Here is a 20,392-nt window from a genome sequence, read left to right on the forward strand (position 1 = left end):
GTTATCCTTGGGGGACCCGGCTCAGTCCTTGCCGCATGTCCGCGAGGAGCTCTCTCGTTTTGAAGAGGTGGCGGGATTCAGGGTCAACTTCGACAAGTCGCACATTCTGAACCTCACTCTGCCCCAGGCGGAAGTGGAGCGTGTGCGCTTACTCACGGCCCTGCCATGGGCTCCTGCCTCCTCATTATATCTGGAGGTGCATCTGACGCCTACTATTGGGTCCCTGTTTGCGGCTAATTTTACCCCTATGCTGGCCACGATACGGAATGAACTGGACCGATGGAAACCAAAATTCCTCTCGTGGCTTGGCAGGATCCATGCCCTTAAAATGGTCCTCCTACCCAAATTTCTTTATCTTTTCCAAGCCCTCCCTATCCCTATCGACATGGACTTCTTCCGCCGATTACGGACATTGATGCTGAAGTATATCTGGCAGGGCGGACGGGCCCGGGTCCCCTTCACAACGCTGCGCAGGCCGAGGAAGGAGGGGGGTGTTGGGTTCCCTGACATGCTTCTATACTACAAGGCAGCGCAACTCCGAGTGATAGTTGAATGGTCCCAGCAGCTCTCAGAGAAACACTGGCTGCACATGGACAGAAGCGTGGCGGGGAGGTCGATTTGGGACTTGATCTGGAAACCCAAAGCGGATCGACCTAAAAATGCTTACATTAGCACTCCCACTAGCACGGTTCTGAAGGTGTGGGACACGGTCTCTGGCAACGACCAGTGGACCACGTTTCCTTCTCCCTTTACCCCCATTCATTTCAACCCGGCCTTCCATCCGGCTTTGCAGGAGGGACCTTTTAGGCTGTGGCGAGAGGGGGGATGTAGGGCGCTTACGCATTTATTTCACGGGAGGGATCCACTCACGTTTCATAACTGCATGCGCGACTATGGGATACCAGTCACTGAGCGCTTTCGCCATGCCCAGCTTCTCCACTGGGCTACATCGGCGGAGGTCGGTGAGGCTGCTACCCGACCGCCTTCCCCGTTCGAGTCCTTTCTACTCCGCACTTCCACGATGCGGGGGACGATCTCCTTCTTGTATGGGCAGCTTCTGGCCACTATGGTCTCCCCGCGCCCCCGTTATATGGAACAGTGGGAGGTTCTGGTGGGTCGGGACATCTCTGACGATGAATGGACACACCTCTGGAGGGACATAGTGGCGCACAACCACTCGGTGAACCTCAGGGAAGCCCACTTAAAAACCATGCACGACTGGTATCTCTACCCGGCCAAGCTTCACCGTATATTCCCAACTTCTTCGGATAGATGCTGGAGGGGTTGTGGCCTATTGGGGGACTTCCACCACATCTGGTGGGATTGCCCAGTCATTCGCCCTTTCTTCGCTGAGATACTTTCCCACATCAAGGAGATCCTGGGATATCCGATCTCGGACTCTATAGATTCCAGCATTCGGTGCCTGAGGCTTGAGCCGGGCAGTTACATTTCTTTCAACTCCTTTGCTAGAGCTGTTTTAAAACTTTTGTACCTTGATTGCACGTCCCCCTGTGTCCTTTCCCCCCCCTGCACCCAGCGCGCGGATTTAACGCGACGCTGATTGTCTTTTCCGATTTTGGGTCAAGACATTTTTAAAATTGAAAAAGTAACCCTGATCTTCTCTTTACTCACCACACCCAGCGCTACCTCCCTCAGAGGGTCCGGCCGATCTTGGGGCTGTTCGACCTGGGGTTAGGGCAGAGCTAGTGCGGCAGCCATATTGGGCAGGGCTTCCTCCCTTGGGGCGAGAGGAAAGACTATAAAAATAAACGGCTATGACGCCGCGCAGCGTACGCGCTCAGCGGGCGCGCCGTCATCGCGCCGGAGTCAAGCCAGAGTCCTGCCCGTCTGCGCCCGTCCGTGCCAGGACGGGACCAGGGGTTACTCTATCTGCCCCTGACCACAGAACATACTCCCGCTCTGACTTACTGGCCTTACAGACCTCCTCCTGCACCTTGGCTCCAATCTTTAATTGCCAAGATGCTCCTTTAAAATGTCGTGCTTGTGCCCTCACTCTTGATTCTATCCCGGCGGTCACAGACTCCCTGTCCTCTTCCTTCTGGACCACTACCCATGCCACAAATTTTGCCCCCTCTAATATGCCTACATCAATTTCTTCTATGGATTTTATCAGCATAAACTGCCGATCTCTGGCAAAACATAAAAGATATTTTTGATCTTCTCGATTCGGCAAATCCTGCCGCCATGTTTGTGACAGAAACATGGCTTAGCAATAGCTCTGGTCCTGACATTGCTATGGCTCTTCCTAATAACTACACCTAACTGGGGAGAAATCGTGTGCTCAAGGAGGGTGGAGGTATAGCGATAATTTTTAAAAGAGAGTTTTCTTGTAAATGGGAGGACTTAGATTTCCCAAATTGCGAGGCTGGCCTTTTTAAACTTTCTCTCACCCCGCATTATACTTTGACTGGAACCCTGATTTACCGCCCCCCGGGTTCGGCCAATACATGGGCTTCGTCCTTTCCCGAGCTCATTGCCCCTCTTATTCTACAAGCCACTAACTTTTTAGTAGTAGGTGACCTAAATATTCATTTTAATCTCACATCCTGTCCCATTAGTATGCGCTTACTTCAGGACTTAGCTGCCCTGGACCTTCACCTACACAACTCCGGCCCCACCCATAAAGCCGGTAATTTACTGGATCCCATAATCTCAAACCTTTACTGCATCACTCACCAATTCTCTTCTCCTGTCATTTGGTCTGACCACTTTACTGTCAACTTTTCTATTAGGTTACCAGCTCACAATAATTCCTCTAGCTCTCACCCTCATAAAGCTAGTAGGAATTGGAAACGTTTGGATATAAACAAACTACATTTCTGCCTCGACAACTCTAAACCAACGTTTCCTATTATCTCTACCAAGGAGTTATCTGTGGTCAATTCCTGGCTAAATACAGCCTTAGATTCGTGTCTTCCCATCCAGAGGAAAAAGTAACAACTTCATCATCCACCAGCCCCTTGGTTTAATGACTCTTTGCGTCAGGAAAAATCCCGTTGCAAGAAACTGGAGCGCATATGGCGTTCTGACTATTGCACACTTAAGAAATCAAACTATAAGGCTGCCCTCCAGGCTTACCACTCGGCCTGTGACACTGCCAGAGCTAATCATGCAAACAGCACTATACTTAAGGCCCAAAATAGACCTAAGGCTCTGTTTAAATTAGTAAAAGATCTTTCTGGCATGTCCTCTGCACCAAAAGACCCTTCTTTGGATACTTCCCAATGCAATGTTCTGGCTGAATTCTTTTTGGATAAAATCGACAAAATCTATGCTATCCTGGACGCCACTCCCAATGTTCCTACTATCCCTGAGCCCGTACTTCCTACCCCCTGCTGCACTGTTGCTGATGATGGTATTCATACTACCTCCCCAATTCATTCTTCGGAGTCGATATCTCTTCCGCTCCTCCATAAATATTTACATGAAATAAAATCGGGCTCACCTCTTGACCCTCTGCCCCCTCAAATAATGGGCACCTTGGACCCAGACCTGCTTCAGATCATTTTAGACATGCTGAATGCCTCACTGGAGGAGGCTACAGTCCCCAATGAATGGAAACACGCGATGGTGGTTCCATTGCTAAAGAAGGCCAATGCAGATTCTAATAACCCTTCTAATTTTCGTCCTATTTCTCTCCTTCCCTGTTATTCTAAAATTCTTGAAAAACATGTGAACTCTCTTATCACCTCTTATGTAGAATCTTCTCACCTCCTTCACTGCTCTCAGTCTGGGTTCAGGGCTGGCTTCTCCACGGAGATTACGCTTCTTGGTGTGTCTGAGACCATCAGGAAACAGGTGGACAATGGGGAGACTGTGGCACTCATCTTACTTGATTTGAGTGCCGCATTTGACACCGTCTCCCACTCCATCCTATTGTCCACCTTGCAATCCGTGGGGATTGATGGCACAGCCCTGGCCTGGATTGCTAGTTTTCTCTCTAATCGCACTTTTCAAGTCTTTTCCTCTACTTCTGTTTCTTCTATCTATTCTTCCCCTCACGGTGTTCCCCAAGGGTCGATTCTTAGTCCCCTCTTCTTCAATCTTTATGTGAGACCGCTTGCTTTCCTGGCAGAGCAAGCGGGTCTCACAATATATTCCTATGCTGACGACACTCAAATCGTCTACTCACTTTCTACCAAAAATCAATCGCCTACATCTTCCTTGCAGTCTGGCTTGGAACAGATCTCCAACTGGATGCAGAGACATAAACTAAAACTCAATGGGGACAAAACGGAGCTGCTCCTATTCGGTCCCAATACATCTTTGTGGGGCCCACAACATTGGCCACCACAGATGGGCCCGTTACCTACCCCTTCAGATTCAGCCCGTAATCTAGGGGTTCTGCTTGACAACCAGTTGTCACTGAAGCAACATGTTGTAAAGGTCTCTGCCACCTGTACCACCATCATCAGGTGGCTTAGAAAAATCACATGGATGCTTCCAGTGGATACCCTGAGAACCGTGGTCCAAGCCCTTGTCATCTCACGGATGGACTACGGGAACATACTACTTCTGGGCGCCTGTAGGGAGGTATTAAAGAAATTTCAGGTGGTTCAGAACATGGCTGTGCGCCTGATATGTAACTTACCTGCTAGGTCTTCGGCCTCTACCCATCTGCGCAAACTGCATTGGCTACGTATTGAGCGCCGTATCAAATTCAAAGCCCTTTGCATGATGCACCGTATTAAAATGGATAAAGCCCCGAAATATCTATCTTCCTTGGTCCAGCAGTATGTTCCCTTCCGTACCTTAAGATCTTCTACTCAAAACAAGTTTCAAATTCCACGGGTCAAGCGAGCCAAAATGGGTGGACGCTCGTTCGCCTTACAGGCTCCTTCCTTATGGAACTCTATGCCCCAATTTTTGCGCTCGGAAGTCTGCTATATGACATTCCGTAAAGGTATCAAGACCTGGCTTTTTAACATGTAACTGCCATGCCCATGGTTTTTACACTGGCTCATCTTCCGTTTGCTCTAGCGCCGGGAAACCTCCGGGTAGCTGCGCGCTCAATAAATGTAATTATAATACTATAGCTCATATCCTGCTAGGCCTCCGAGATCCGTTGTTGGAGCATCAAACTAAGGCGGATAAACGCATTCTATGGCTTTGCTTAGGGGCAGCTAAGCTTACGTTAGCGGCAGCGTGGAAGAAACCACAGGCCCCAGCTATATCATTGTGGCATGCGCGTCTTTGGGGGCTACTGAGTATGGAGAGAATGGTGGACATCTTCCTGGGCAATTTTAAAAACTTTCTGTTTCGGTGGGGGCCACTGGTCTGTTTCTTATCAAGTGGGCACCCGTCTGTGGTGTGCCCGTCTACGCTCCGTGCACTACACCTGTTCCAAATTTAACTGGATTGCGTGCCTCTGAAGTCTAGTACTATTCGAGAGTGTCTGTGTTGTCGCCACCTGGGGAGTGGGGGTGAGGGGGGGTAACTAGTTGGGTGCGGGGTTTTGTTAACTTTTGCGGCATCTCTTAGCTCTTGGGGATGCAGGGCTTCTGTATTATTCTCTACGCCTCCCATTTGCCAGCCCTCGGACTGAGTTCGGAATTGGACATGTGAACTCCCAAGCTGACTCTCGGCTTACTTCTGGACTCACATTGCTTTCCACGAGTAATTATTGCAGTTTCCCCTGTGAGGGATTTGTGGCGGGATTGTCGCCTGTATGCTTTTTCTTTCTCTTTCCTTTTTCCTCCTTCCCTTCCCCCTTTCTATAAATTTTGAATAAAAAACACGTTTTACAAAATGAGTATTGAACTCTTGAGTTTTAGGTGTGTAAAATCGTGAACTTTACCCCCCATCCCTCCAATCTTTCAATTTTCTTTAATGTTTTACAAATGAAAAGAACTAATAATGAATATGCTACTTACCAGTATGCATCTGTTCTTGGCATGTAGGGCTGCTAACATTCATATCTTTTGCATTAGATCGCCGCCTAGTGTTGGGTCCGGATGATCGCACATTGTTGTCCTGGAAGAGTCTTCGAAGTATCCTGAGATAGGTGGCTCCTCCCCTGGACTACAGTGCGCATGGGCATCGGCTCCATCCCCAGATTGTTTTGCGCCATTGTGGCAGAGATGGAGTGTAAAGTGTAAAGGATGTCCATGCTAATGATTGAATGCAAGAGTATGTCTGCAGCTGCGACAGGCACCGGGGAGGAGGGTGGGCGATATGAATGTTAGCAGCCCTACATGCCAAGAACAGATGCATACTGGTAAGTAGCATATTCAGTTCGAGGCATGTGGGCTGCTAAATTCATATCTTTTGCATAGAATATATAGCAGTCCCTCCATTAGCGGCGGTTGCCCGTGCCAGCTGCAGAAACTTGAAAAAGTGTTTTGAGAACAGCCTGTCCTACAGCTGCTTGCTGCTTGGAATGCACATCAACACAGTAGTGTTTTGTAAAGGTATGTGGTGTAACCCACGTGGCTGCCCTACAAATGTCTTCTAAAGGAATGTTCCCCAGGAAAGCCATAGATGCCCCCAATTTGCGTGTGGAGTGCGCCCTTGGGGGTATTGTCAAGGTACGTTTAGCCTTCTGATAACAGATTTGGATGCACTTAACAATCCACCTGGCTATTCCTGCTTTGGAAATAGGGTTGCCTTTGTGCTGTGGCGAGAAGGCAACAAAAAGTTGTTTTGTTTTCCTAAAGTGTTGTGTTCTGTCAATATAGTACATCAATGCCCTCCTGACATCCAAAGTATGAAGCATTCTTTCCGCCACCGTTTGTGGGTTTTGGAAGAATGCCGTCAAGTCAATAGTTTGGTTGAGATGAAACTGTGACACCACCTTCGGAAGGAATTTGGGGTTAGTACGCAGTACCACCCTATTTGGATGAATCTGAAGGAATGGCTCTTGTATTGTGAGCGCTTGCAGCTCACTAACACGCCTCAGTGACGTAATAGCTATCAGGAAAGCTACTTTCCACGTTAGGAACTGGAGTTCACACGAGTGTAGTGGCTCAAAAGGTGGTCCCATTAGTCTGGTGAGGACCACATTGAGGTTCCACACCGGAGCTGGCGGTGTTCTTGGGGGAATGACTCGTTTCAGACCTTCAAGAAAAGCCTTAATGGCAGGCACTCTGAAGACAGAGAGATGCTGCCTGTTCTGAAGATAAGCTGCTATGGCGGATAGATGTATCCGAATGGAAGTGTACGCTAGATTGCACTTGTAAAGATGTAACAGATAGCAAATGATGTTAGGGATAGATGCATCTAGCGGGTCGATGTTATTAGCCGTACAGTAAACGACAAAACGCTTCCATTTTGCAGCATAGCATGCTCTGGTAGTAGGCTTTCTCGCCTCCTTGATGATGTCCATGCATTCTGGAGGCAGGTGAAGGTATCCAAACTCTAGGACTTCAGGAGCCAGATCGCCAGGTTGAGCTGTTGCGGATCTGGATGCTGAATGTCTCGATGGTTCTGCGTCAAAAGTCTGGGCGTGAGGTGCAGCCTTTGATGCGGCACCACCGAGAGTTCTAGAAACGTGGTGTACCATGCTTGGCGCGCCCACGTTGGAGCAACTAGGATGAGTGTCATCGAGTGTTGCCTTAGTTTTCTTGCCACCAGCGGTATCAGAGGGGCTGGCGGAAAAGCGTACGCAAATCTGCCTGACCAGTTCATCCATATCGCATTCCACTGCGACTGTGGGTGAGGGAACCTGGCGGCAAAGTGTTGGCATTTTGCGTTTTCGTTTGTGGCGAACAGGTCTATCTCCGGCTGACCCCACTGCTGGAAGTACGGGCGGAGTACTGATGGGTGTAACTCCCACTCGTGCATTTGATGGCTGTATCTGCTGAGCAGATCCGCCATCTGATTGTCCTTGCCCGGGAGGTGTTCTGCCATGAGGAAAATGTTCCTCTGAATGGCCCACTTCCACATGCTCTGAGCCAGATGAGACAGCTGTGGCGAGTGGGTGCCCCCCTGCTTTCGAATATAGTACATCGCGGTCATGTTGTCCGTCCGGACTAACACTACCTTGTTGCACAGATGTACATTGAAGGACTTGAGCGCCATGAAGATTGCCATCAGTTCCAGATAGTTGATGTGCATCTTCTGTTGCTGCGTCGTCCATAGTCCCTGCACTGTGTAAGTGAGCAGATGAGCTCCCCATCCCTGGAGAGACGCGTCCGTTGTCAGGATAATCTGTGGCACTGGCTCCTGAACAGTCGGCCCTTGCAAAGGTTGTGTGGATTCCACCAATGCAGAGAGTTGTACGCCCGACTGGTAACCAACACTAGGTCTGTTAATTGCCCCTGAGCCTGTGTCCACTGATTTGCTAAGCACTCCTGGAGCGGACGCATATGTAAACGTGCGTGAGGGACTATGAAGATGCAGGAGGCCATCATGCCAATCAACTGCATGAACACTCTCGCTGGGAGCGAGTGTTGTGGTCTGAACTTTTGGATTAGAGACTGCATGCTGTCTATCCTGACTTGGTTTGGCTGAGCCATGGCCGTCAGGGTATTGATCGTCGCACCTAGAAACTGCCGGACATGTGCCGGCTGAAGATGCGACTTTGGGTAGTTCAAGGAGAAGCCCAGGTCGTGAAGGAGGTGAATGGTAGACGACATGTCCACGGCGCACTGTTGTTCCGACTTGGCTTGAACGAGCCAGTCGTCTAGGTAGGGGTAGACATGAATATTCTGCCTCCTGAGGTGCGCCGCTACTGTCGCCAGACACTTGGTAAACACTCTCGGAGCTGTGGTCACTCCGAAGGGCAGGACCTTGAACTGATAATGCTTGCCTTGGATAGTGAACCTGAGGTATTTTCTGTGGGACGGGTGTAGTGGAATGTGGAAATAAGCATCCTTGAGGTCCAAGGTTGCTAAGAAGTCCCCTTGGTTTAACAAGGGAAGAATCTGTTGCAGTGTTAGCATATGGAAGTGTTCTGACAGTATATACAGGTTAAGGGGACGCAGATCCAGAATGGGTCTGAGAGATCCGTCCTTCTTTGGAATAAGGAAGTACAGGGAATACACCCCTGTGCCTTCCTCCTCCACTGGCACGAGCTCGATTGCACCTTTTTGCAGCATCACCACTACTTCCTGCTGCAATAAGTGCAAATGCTCTGCGGACATAGGCCGTTGCCTTGGTGGAATGTTGGGTGGAGTAGACTTTAACTCTAGACAATAACCGTACTGGACCAGTTTTCGTACCCACCTGTCTGTGGTGATGTTTGTCCAGACTGGCAGGAACTGCTGGAGTCTCCCCCCGACAGGTGTTAAATGGTCGGGGGGCAGTGACAGAGAGTCACTGTTTGTTTGGGGCAGAGGAACGGGAATTGTTGTTTCCTCTGCCACGTCCTCTGGTGTTGTTTTCTCGATTACCCCCTTTGTTGTGCTTGGGGTACGAGGACTGTGCTCCACCTCTAGAGAATTGCGACTGTTGACCCATCTGTCCTCTGGTGACTCCACGTGCACCTGAGCGACGAAAAGTGTTGCCCCGGAACTGTTGTGATTGTAGGGCCCCCATAGACTTAGCTGTTTCGTTGTCTTTCTTAATCTTTTCGAGGGTGGTGTCAACATCAGGACCAAACAGTCTATCAGGATTGACGGGCTGATTGAGTATGGTTGTCTGAATGTCCGGTTTAAACCCCGATATGCGGAGCCACGCTTGTCGTCTCAGCATGACGCTAGTGTTAATAGCCCTAGCCGCTGTGTCTGCGGCATCAAGTGCACACTTTATGGCTGCATTGGAGATTAGTTTGCCCTCTTCTATGAGCAGTTTGGTAGGCTCTTGAAACTGCGGAGGCAGGTGTTGTAAAACTTGCTCTAGGGTGTCGTAATGCGCCCTATCATAACGTGCCAGTAGTGCTTGTGTATTTGCAATACGCCAGAAATTGGCAGCCTGCGCAGCTACCCTTTTGCCCCCTGCCTCCGGCACTTTTGACTCCTTGTCTGGGGGAGGAGCTTCACCCGTTGTTTGGGAGTTTGCCCGTTTGCGGGCATTTGCGACCACAAGGGAGTCAAGTGGCAACTGTCCCCGAATATATGCAGGGTCTGCAGGCGCTGGTCTGTACTTCTTCTCGATGCGAGGATTGACCACCCTCGCCCTGGTTGGTTCTTTAAAGATGTCCGCAGCATGTTTAAGGACCCCTTTGAGCATAGGCAGTGTCTTGACTGTCCTTTCAGAGACTGAAAAAGTGTCAAATAGAAAGTCTTCTTCAACTGGGTCAGCATGCATGTCCACATCATGATTAGCAGCTGCCCGTTCAATGAGTGCGTGAAAACCTGCAGAATCTTCTGTTGGGGATGCACGTGCAATGAAAGGCTGTGGGTCCTGCCCCACATTCTGGGTGTCTTGGTCACCTATGTCGTCATAGGAATCCTGCTGTGCATCAGTGTCATTGATGGGGAAAGTGTATTGGTCATCTTCTCCATATCCCTCACCCTCAGAGTGTTCTGGGGAAGGTGTTGGGCTCCTTCTAGGAGGAGGCTGTATAGGTTCCATCAGGGCTGAAGCGTCCTGAGCAAGCCGTTTCTTCTTTAGTGGGATGACATAAGAGTCCACTGGCTGTGAAGTGATCTTTCTTTTGTAAAGGGTCAATTTGCCCGTGTCTGCGTCGATAAAACGCTCAGAATCTTCTTCTGAGTCGAGTAGTCGACCTGAAAGTGCTCCAGACGTTAATGATTCCGACGTCTTTGGCGCCGATTTTGTGGTAAAGGCCTTCGGTACCTCCTTTGGCGGCAGAATGAAGAGAAGTTTGCTTGCAGGCTTTGCCGGCAAGTCCATCGGCTTCTGGTGCGACGGCGTCGGAGCCGGCGTCGCAGAGGCCTTCTCCCGAATCCTCTGTAGCGAAGAGACGATGGGGGACGCGTCACTCACAGCGACACCTGGCGCCGACGAGGAGGCCTTCACCCTGCCCTCGGATCCGACGTTTTGTTGGCCCTTTTGAGTCTTAGACGTGGATGCTGCAGCCGTGGACACAGAGTCTTTGGACCGATGTGTTGAGCTTCCAGCTTTCGATCCGTGTGATTTTGCAGGCTCCACCACGCGTCCGACTAACGATGTCCCAGTCGGCACCGGAGTCTTGTCGCTGTCTTTGGCGGGCTTAGACGGCGTCGCACTTGTCGACCCGTGCCGAACTCCCTTCTTAGAGGAAACCTCCTCCGCCGACGATTTCGACACCGTCGAATCAACCGTTTTCTTCGACTTCTGTGGACCGGAGGTCGACGGAGTCGATGAGGCAGCAGATTTTGGTGTTTTTGGTGTTTTTGGTGTAGCGGCCGCCATCTTAGGAACGCTTGAATCAGTAAGTTTCGGTTTGGCCATTTTAGGTGTAGTCGATACCGCTTGTTTTAGTTTCGGTTTCGATACGGGCTTCGCAGCAAGTATGTCCGTGGCCGGGCCTGAGGGCAGGGCCGTGGCTTGCGGTGCGGGGTTTTGGGTAAGGCCGACTGGCGATCCCGTGACCCGAGCCTGATCCATGTAACCTTCGGGGCATAGCTCATCCCCTGAGCTATCTTCCGCGGCCCCATAAACTTCTTCGACGTCCCCTACCTCGTCGACGTATTCAAGGCCTTGACCCACGACTCCGTCGTCGTCTTCCGGATCCGCCTCGATGTCCGTCGCGGGCGGTGAGATTTGAAGTTGATGGCTCTGGCCCTCCTCTTCTTGGTCGCCGAAGATGTTTTCTGGATCCGGGGCCGCTTGTCTGGCCTCAAGGCACACCGCGCGCCGAAGTTTGAGTGTCTTTTTTGACCTGAATCTGGAGCAGGCCATGCAGTTGTCCTCGTTGTGGTCCGGCGAGAGGCACTTGTTACAGACCGGGTGCACATCGATATGTGGGTATTTTGACCCACAGAGGGGACAGTATTTAAACAGGCTCCGCTCCATGCTAAGAAGTTGCGGTCGTGTTGCGATGAGAAGGCCTCGATGTCCGAAGAGTGATACGACTCCGTAGATTCCGACTCAAAGAGACGGAAGAACTCGAGACCGTAAGCAAACAATACCTACGCAATGAATCTAAGGCCTTTTGGCCGTAAAAAAGCTAGTTTTCTCGGTTCCGACAGAGAGACGTCGAGACCGCATCCGAACCCAATGGCGGAAAAAAACAATCTGGGGATGGAGCCGATGCCCATGCGCACTGTAGTCCAGGGGAGGAGCCACCTATCTCAGGATACTTCGAAGACTCTTCCAGGACAACAATGTGCGATCATCCGGACCCAACACTAGGCGGCGATCTAATGCAAAAGATATGAATTTAGCAGCCCACATGCCTCGAACATAAAGTTTCTTTAAAACAATTATGCAGAATGAGTACATGTGCATCAACAGTTACTGTGAGGATGACAAATGCACCTCTAGTCTTCAAGTTAATATAAGATGCTGTGGCTTCGTGAGCTGCAGTGGTATGGGAACACAACCATTCTACTTTACCGAGTTCTAAAAAACGTTCAAACACCTCTAGCAGGTTATTGACAGGCTAGGGGAATACGTCAGCTGAACATTTTTTGTGTTCACGCGCCGTCCGAGACAGATTTTCCTCATATCCCGTTTTCTTCCCATACAGTTTACATTTTTATCGTTTTTTATATGGAGAGACGAAGGATGGAGAGAGAAAAGGAACAGTTTCGCAAACTGTTTAATGGAGGTTTAAGTTTAGCACAGAAGAAAGCTTAAGGAAATACTATGAAAAATGGGGAAAGCTTACAGATTGTATGGTTATGAGAGATCCTGGAAGCAAGCGATCCAGGGGATTTGGCTTTGTTACATTCTCCTGAATGAATGAAGAGAATGCAGCCATGTCTGCCAGGCCTCATTCAATTGACGGAAGCATAGTGGAGCCGAAAAGAGCAGTAGCCAGAGAGGAGTCCAGAGCGGAAGGATGTATCTTCACTTCGAATTCCTCACATTTAAACAAATGACGGTGTAAGGGGGGCCATGTAGATGTTGAACAGCGTCGGGCTGAGAGAAGATCCCTGGGGTATGCCGCAGATGATGGCAGTGGCTTCGGAGCGGAAGAGGGAGGCGCACGCTCTGTGTTCCGCCGGAGAGGAAGTATGTAATCCAGGACCAGGGCCTTTTCTTGGATACCTGCTTCTGGAGGCGTGCTTTTAGTGTGCAGTGGCAGACTGTGTCGAAGGCGGCTGATAGGTCCAGGAGGATGAGGGCCAAAGTTTCTCTGTTGTCTAGTTGAGTCCTGATGTCGTCTGTGGCTGCGATGAGGGCTGTCTTGGTGCTGTGGTTTCTTCGGAATCTGGACTGGGATGGGTCAAGGATGTTGTTCTCCTCGAGGTAGTGGGTCAGCTGTGTGTTGATGACTTTCTCGATGACCTTTGCCGGGAACGGGAGCAGGCAGGTGGGCCGGAAGTTCTTGAGGTCCTTGGGATCCGCCTTAGGTTTCTTCAGGAGTGCGTTGATTTCGGCAAGCTTCCAGCTCTCCGGGATGGTGGCAGTCTCCAGGGAGATGTTGATAACGTTCCGTAGTTGGGGGGCGATGGCAGTGTCAGCTTTGTTGAAGATGTGGTGTGGGCAGGGGTCTGCTGGTGATCCTGAGTGGATGGAGTTCATGGTCTTGCGTGTTTCGTTGACGGTGACTTTGGTCCAGGAGGTCAGGCGGTTGCCGTGGGTGGTGTTCGCTGGGGCGGTGGAGTCCATTGTGGTAGGGGCGGTTGTGTTGTGGAAGCTGGTGTGGATGTCAGCAATTTTCCGGTAGAAGAAGGTGGCCAGTGAGTCGCATAGTTCTTGAGAGGGCGGGATGTCGTTTGGGTTGACGCTGGGGTTGGAGAGTTCCTTCACAATGCTGAAGAGCTATTTACTGTTGTGTGCGTTGTTTTCTAGGTGGCTTTTGAAGGTCGCTCTCTTGGCTAGTCTGATGAGGTGGTGATGTCTGCGAGAGGCGTCCTTGTGTGATGCGCAGTTGTCTGGTGTTCGTTCGTGTAGCCATTTCTTTACCAGTTTACGACAAGTCCGTGTGGAGGTCTGGAGTTCTTTGGCAAACTAGGTGGCTTTCTTGCTGGTGCGGCTGTTGGGTGGTTTCTTGAGGCTGCAGATAGCAGAGACTGATAATGAGCACTCACATATATGACCCATGTGGGTCACAGAGGTTCAGAACTGAAGCACTGAGGTATTTAACTCTAAACCCCTTGCATGCTCATGACGGAACCACGCCGTCATGAGCCACGGGCGGCATGTGCTCATGACGGCGTGGTTCCGTCATGTGGCTACCGCTTCTCCCAAGCGGGATTAATTCCCTGCCTGTGCGCGCTAATTAATGAGCGGGCGGGGTCGTGACGGAACCACGACGCCATGAGCACACGCTGCCCATGACTCATGACGGCATAGTTCTGTCATGAGCATAGCAGCGCCGCGCCCGCCCCCTAGCCCCCCACGCCGCGGCGAAATTCGCGCCGCGTCGAAGGGGTTAAATAATAGTCCTCAACTCAATAGTGGAACATAAGAACAAAATTATAATTCTAACTGCTTTTAAATTAGAGAAAATTAAAATGAAGAGTTAACTTAATTAAGTTCACTCTGCATTTTAATATTCTCCCTTTTCAAAGTGTTACATTTACAAACAGCAAGCATCTTGCTCCCATTGGCTGGTAGTGCCATATTTATAACTGAAAAACAGTCATTTTATTTTAAATGGGAGAAATTTAAAGTGAAGAAAAATGTTTCTACGAAACATTGTCTTAATGTTATTCTGTACTTTAAATTAAGCCAAAGTTGGAAAAAAAATAAGCGCTATGACATGGCCATCATTGACGGAGTCATAGTTCTTTTTTTTCTTTTCAAACATGTTGCACCGCAGCCCACGCTGCTGTGCAATATGTGTAAAAACATCACTGTGGAGAGGGTGGTTAAGCAGCACGAGAGCAGGGGGAACAAAACGGATATTGGGTGAGGTAAAAACGGACGGCGGGTGGAGGAAAACGGACAGCAGGGGGGAACGGCCTGTGGGAGGGAGCAAAGGAAGACAGATGGAAGGGTGGTGGTAAACAGATGGCAGGGATGAGGAGACCATACAGTGCCATGCACTTTTATAGAGTGCTTTGCTAAAACTAAAAAGAAAGTACCTTAGGAGAGCATGCCAGTGGAAGAACACTGGCCGCAAACAAGAAGCTGTGAGTGGTACTTGCTTCATGGCTTGGACAGAAGCCTAGAGAAGACTTCAGTAGCAGGTGAGCAGTCAGCAGAAGGCGTGACAAGTAAGAAGCAAGGAAACAAGGTTGAAGTGGCAGCTAACCAATGGTAAGTATTAGTAAATAATGGCCAGGCTTTAAGCCTGTATGAAGTTTTGTTTTTTTAAAACAATAGCTTTTGCTCACAGCGTATGCATTCTGTATGCGAAACCTAAAAAGAGGCAGCAGTTGTTGGAATGCCATCATCCTCTTTTAAACTGTGTAGGATTTTCCCGTGATGGAGTGTAGGACAGCGCCAAGAAAAGGGTGGATCTATTATGGCACAAGATGCAACTTTTTAACATTGATTGTGCAACCTAGCCTGTGGAACACAGAAACTGCCACTTGTAGGTGTGCTAGACATTGTTGTTAAGTGATGCTCTTTATCAGACAATCTTGTAGGTACGGAAACACAAGAAGGAAGTTTCTAAACAGGTGCACAGCCACCACCGCTAAACATTTAGTGAACAACCTCGAGGCAGTTGTGGCCCTGAAAGAGAGTACATTGAATTTGTAGTGTTATCCATTTACTACTAAGTGCAGGTAGCAGTGGTGCGCTTGGATGAATTGGAATTAGACGTCCTTCATGTTTAGGGTTGCCATGTAATTCCCTCTGCAGGACAGCAGGATGACATCTTGCAGGCTGGTCATCTTGCGGTGCTCTGACAGGATGTACCGGATGAGGGGTCTTAGATCTAGGACTGCTAGAGAGTTCAATCCTTTTAGGAGATAAGGAAGTAGAGGGAGCAGATTCCTTGCGCAGTTGATGAGGGGGTATTAATTCTATGGAGCGATTGGTCAGGAGCACATGCATTTCCTCCTGCAATAATCTTACGTAGTCTTGACTCACTGCATGGCTACATGGTGTGGAACTCCAACTCATTAGTCAGAGGTTATTTCTGACACTGTGACACAAGTACATCAATTTTCCTCCGACAGGTATTGTGTGTTCTGGGAAAGAACATGTGAGTGTAGGAAAGCAGGGTTTGCTTTCATGGTTACCCCCACTTTTTGCTGGTGTTATTCTGTTTTATGACTAGTCTGACTAAGATCCTGCTAATCAGGACCCCAGTCACTGTGCTTCTTCCCGAAATTTGTCAGTGGTAAGTACTTTGGCACCTTCCCAATTGGCTACAGGTGTATTCATGTAAGTCCCTAGTGTATGGTACTAAGGTACTCAGGGCATAGGTAGACCAGGGATCGCCCATGTGCTGCAGCATGTATTATGCCACCCATGAGATACCACTCAATCTGTGACTACAGGCCTGCCATTGCAGCCTGTGTGAGTTGGTGCTAGCACCACTTACGGCAGATATACGTTTCCGTACATCTGGGGTCACTACACTTAAAACCTATAAGTCACCCCAAGGCAGGCCTTTCAATCCTGAAGGCAGAGTACTGGGTTATAAGTGTGAGGTTGCCCTGCATGAGCAGGATACCCTCCAACAAACCCCGGAGTAGATTCTTCAGGCTTTGTAAGTGCGGTTAGCTATTTTGATATATATATAGTGGCCATGTGTCCTTACACAATGGCTAACTATACATTGGCTGTCCGGAACCTGGGCATGTTTGGTATCAAACATGTTGGAATCATACCCCAACACCCTTACCTGTGTTGGAGGTATGGTTCTATGCACTGGGAGGCTCCTGGGGGAAGCCCCCAGGACTCCCGGTAACAGCCTTCCAGGGTCTGCAAGCAAGCTAGTACTGCTGCCGACCCCAGAAATGATTCTGCCCTCCTGCTGCTGAGCTGAGCTCGAGCAGGGTAAGGTAAAACAATAGGTTTCCTATCAGAGAGAGATGTGACCACCTCCCAGACAGGACTAAGTGTATTGGGTGGGGGCGCTTGCCTGCACTTCAGACCGCTTTGATGGGCACATTTGGTGCCCTGCTTGCATGCCCCAGTTTGAGCCAGTCTAGGGAGCCATGGGCTCCCGATCTGGCCCGAAACTGGATAACAGACATGGGAGTATGCTTCCCTCTGTCCAGCCCCTCCTCTGGGAGGGACCCTTGAATCGTACCAACCCTTTCCCTAGGGTACTTAAGGGCTAACCTGTGGGTGGCTCTTCAGATTCGTCGTGGGACAAGATTCAAAACTGGAACCAATTCACCATTGACCGTCTGGGCACCTTGGATTTCACCTGGAACGGAGACTGCACCAAGGAAGACTCCTGCTGCTCCTGGTCTTGCTGTTCTGGCAGTCTTTTTTGTCATCTGTGCCTGCCCTTCATCCAGGTTCCTCTCCAGGCCTGTGGGCATCAAGGACACTCAAAGTAATCTCCCTTGGAGTGAAGGAGTCACTCTCCGGCATCTGCAGGCACCGCAACAAAGCTGACTGATCTGCTGCTCCTGACGTCCCAAGGACTTTGAAAGGCTCAGCGAAACAGGTGGTGAACCTGCAACTCCCTTAAGGCCTGACCTGTCCTCTCAGGAGGTTTGAGGCTAGTCGTCGGAACCGCTTAAACAGAACCCCTGTCCACTGCATCAACTTGCTGTTGCCAAGGTTTGTTGGCTCTGTTCTCCAGAGATCTTTGAGCTACCAGAAGCTCCAGTCTCCAGCATCTCTCCCTGCCAAGCTCTTCGTCCTCACCACAACCTCTGGACCGTGGGCCTGCATCTTTGGTGAGCTGCTCAAGGTCCTCTGGCGACTACTGTGCCTTCGACCTTTGGGTCCTCTTGAGGGACTTTTTTGCATTCAGTGGGCTTCCCTGCTTGCTCAGGGCCTGCTCTGGCTCTCATGCAATTGGTAAGTCCATTGGACCTTGCTGGTCCCAACATAGCTACTTTTTTGTTTACCACATCTGTTGCTGTTGCCAAGGCTTGTTGGTGCTCCTGCCAGATAGCGACCCCCCTGGATTTCGAGTACCGACGTGGGACAGCTCGTGAGCGGCTCCTGGTCTTCCACAGCGTCGCCTGGTCCTCACAGCAGCAAGGTCACCGTCATCACTCCTGCATCTTCCGTCATCGGTGGTCATTGGTCATCCATCCTTCCTGGTCACCTCCGAGTGGAATAGACTCTGTCCCCTCTGCTTGCAGGTGCTTCGCCTCAAAAATCAATCTTTTGATTCCATCAGGCTCTTCCACCTTTCTAGCCAGTGGCATCTTTCCTGAGATCCTCCATTGTGGTCTCCGGAGGTTTCTGATGTCACTTAGCACCTATGCACCTGGCTTCCCTGTTGTAGGTATCCTGGTTCATGGGGTATCCACAGGTGGGGTGACTGGGTACTTATCTCGAGTGATTCATTGTGTCCCCAGCTCTTCAAAGTCTCCTAGTTCAAGTCCCGACTTCGGTCGCAGTTCGCATTCCACTTCTTTAGTACATGGTTTGGTCTCCCCTGGAGACCACAGTGTATTTGAACTTACGTACATGTTTACAGTTGAAATATTGTGTGTATTGTGTTGATATCTCCGGGCAAGGCATATACTAATATGTTAGTGAGTGTGTATAATAAATGTATCTATTTTTATAACTACACCATGTGGTTCTTTTTCATTTAACCTACACTATATGATTACTACTGGTAAAACAAGCTGCTGAACACTCCTTCTGGACTAAGCCTGAAGGTTGCTCTCTACATCTACCACTTAGAGAGCTTTCTATGGTTATCTAAGTCCACTAAAATCACCTTAAGGGTTGTCTGGATTAGTGCAAAGTTCTTCACTTAAATAACTGTGCACCTTTTACTAAGCCAGCCTCCTATTGATGTCTCTGTCCTAGACACTGTTGCCACTAAGAAAGCTTACTCTTCCTCCGCCATGTGTAGTTTTTCTTTGTAGTGCTGTGCCACCCTTTGTATAACTGTAAGGTAGGCAGTGGCGTCATTCAGTGAGGAGGCCTCAACAGGGTAGGGTTCAAGGTTGTGGTTGCCTGGGAATCTACCTGCTATTGCTCCCTAGGGTCATCCCCGCCCGGTGTGTGACAGGGACACGGTAGGGATACTTAGAGGTGTGAGGGTCCCTTGGTCAGAGCTGTCCAAATGGAAAGAGGGTGACTGAGTGGGTAGTTGTGTTTGAAGCGCAGGTAGTACTGGTGGCGCATGAGGCTGAAGTGGTGTGCGAGACGTAGAAGATTGTAGTGGCAGGCTGGTGACCTTGTCCCAACCCTTCTTGAGCAATGAAATGGCTTGGAGCTCTTCTGACATCTGCTCCTCAAATATGTGTCTTTTTTAACACTTGAAGGGAGTGAGGGCAATCTTGCAGGGATAGTTGAGCTAAGGTATTTCTCATTAACGGGGGACAGCGATCTTGACCTGCCTCACCCCATGGACTACAGAAGGCACAACAGTGTAGAGGGGCTCCTAAAGTCAGATTTCCACGTCAAAGTCTGTTTCAGCACCAAGCTGGTTTTGGAGTCAGCTTCAGAGACTATTTCAACTCCCAAGTGTATTTTCTGGAAACTATAGGTCGAACCAGCATCGGTGGGTGCAGAGATTTGATGCCTTTCGCCAGAGGCTTTTCTGGTGCCAAGGTGTTCTTTCGGGGTTGAGAAGGCCTGGAGTCTAGAACCGGACCAGAGTGTTGGTGCCTTGTGTGGCTGTCAGACTCATCATGGAGAGGTGCTCGGCCTCAACAAAAGGGAGCTTATAAAATCGGTCCCTGAGGGGGCTGAACTACTAGTGAATGTGGTGGAAATATGGTGATAGGGGTTGTCCTGGGGCCATGATGTGAACGAAGTGGGAGTTCTACCATCTCCAAAACTAGTTCAGCACCTCGGGGCTCTCCCTGCACCTGTTAGATGTGTTAAGGTTTGGCTCTTCTTCCTCATAACTAATGGGGGCTAAAATTGTCATCTTGAACTCGGAGTCTTCCACGTCAGTATCTAATGGTTCTCTTGCAATACAACACCTTGCATGTTGAATAAGTGAACTCCTCGCCGAGTCCAACTGCAGTTGCTGCCCTGGTATTGTCTTTTGCCATTGTTTGCACTGAATCATCCATACTGGACACCGAAGGTGCTGTTGAAGAAGGTCTTCTGTCTCGGAGCTGGCACTGGAGCGTCCGAACAACACCCCCGAATAAATCTGAGGTCATTTTTGTCCTAGTAGATTGTCAGCTAAGGTGAAGTTCCCATGACATCTTCAGACCGAACAGTTATTTGAATAAAAACAAGTTGCAAACGTTAACACCATTAATAATTGGCAGGAGTTAACACAGCATGTTTATTAACAGCCACACAAACTAAAAACATCTAACAGCCACCTCTGCAATCGCAAATAATAGGACCTTAACATTTCACTGCC

General features: G+C 49.6%; 1 protein-coding gene across 2 annotated transcripts in view; it reads right to left on the reverse strand.

Moving 5' to 3' along the window:
- RNF43 (ring finger protein 43) overlaps positions 1–20,392 on the reverse strand; it is a 423,348-nt gene that overhangs the window by 12,010 nt on the left and 390,946 nt on the right. The window lies entirely within an intron of this gene.

The sequence above is a fragment of the Lissotriton helveticus genome, chromosome 3_1 (assembly GCF_964261635.1).
Source record: "Lissotriton helveticus chromosome 3_1, aLisHel1.1, whole genome shotgun sequence".
NCBI classification, from domain to species: domain Eukaryota; kingdom Metazoa; phylum Chordata; class Amphibia; order Caudata; family Salamandridae; genus Lissotriton; species Lissotriton helveticus.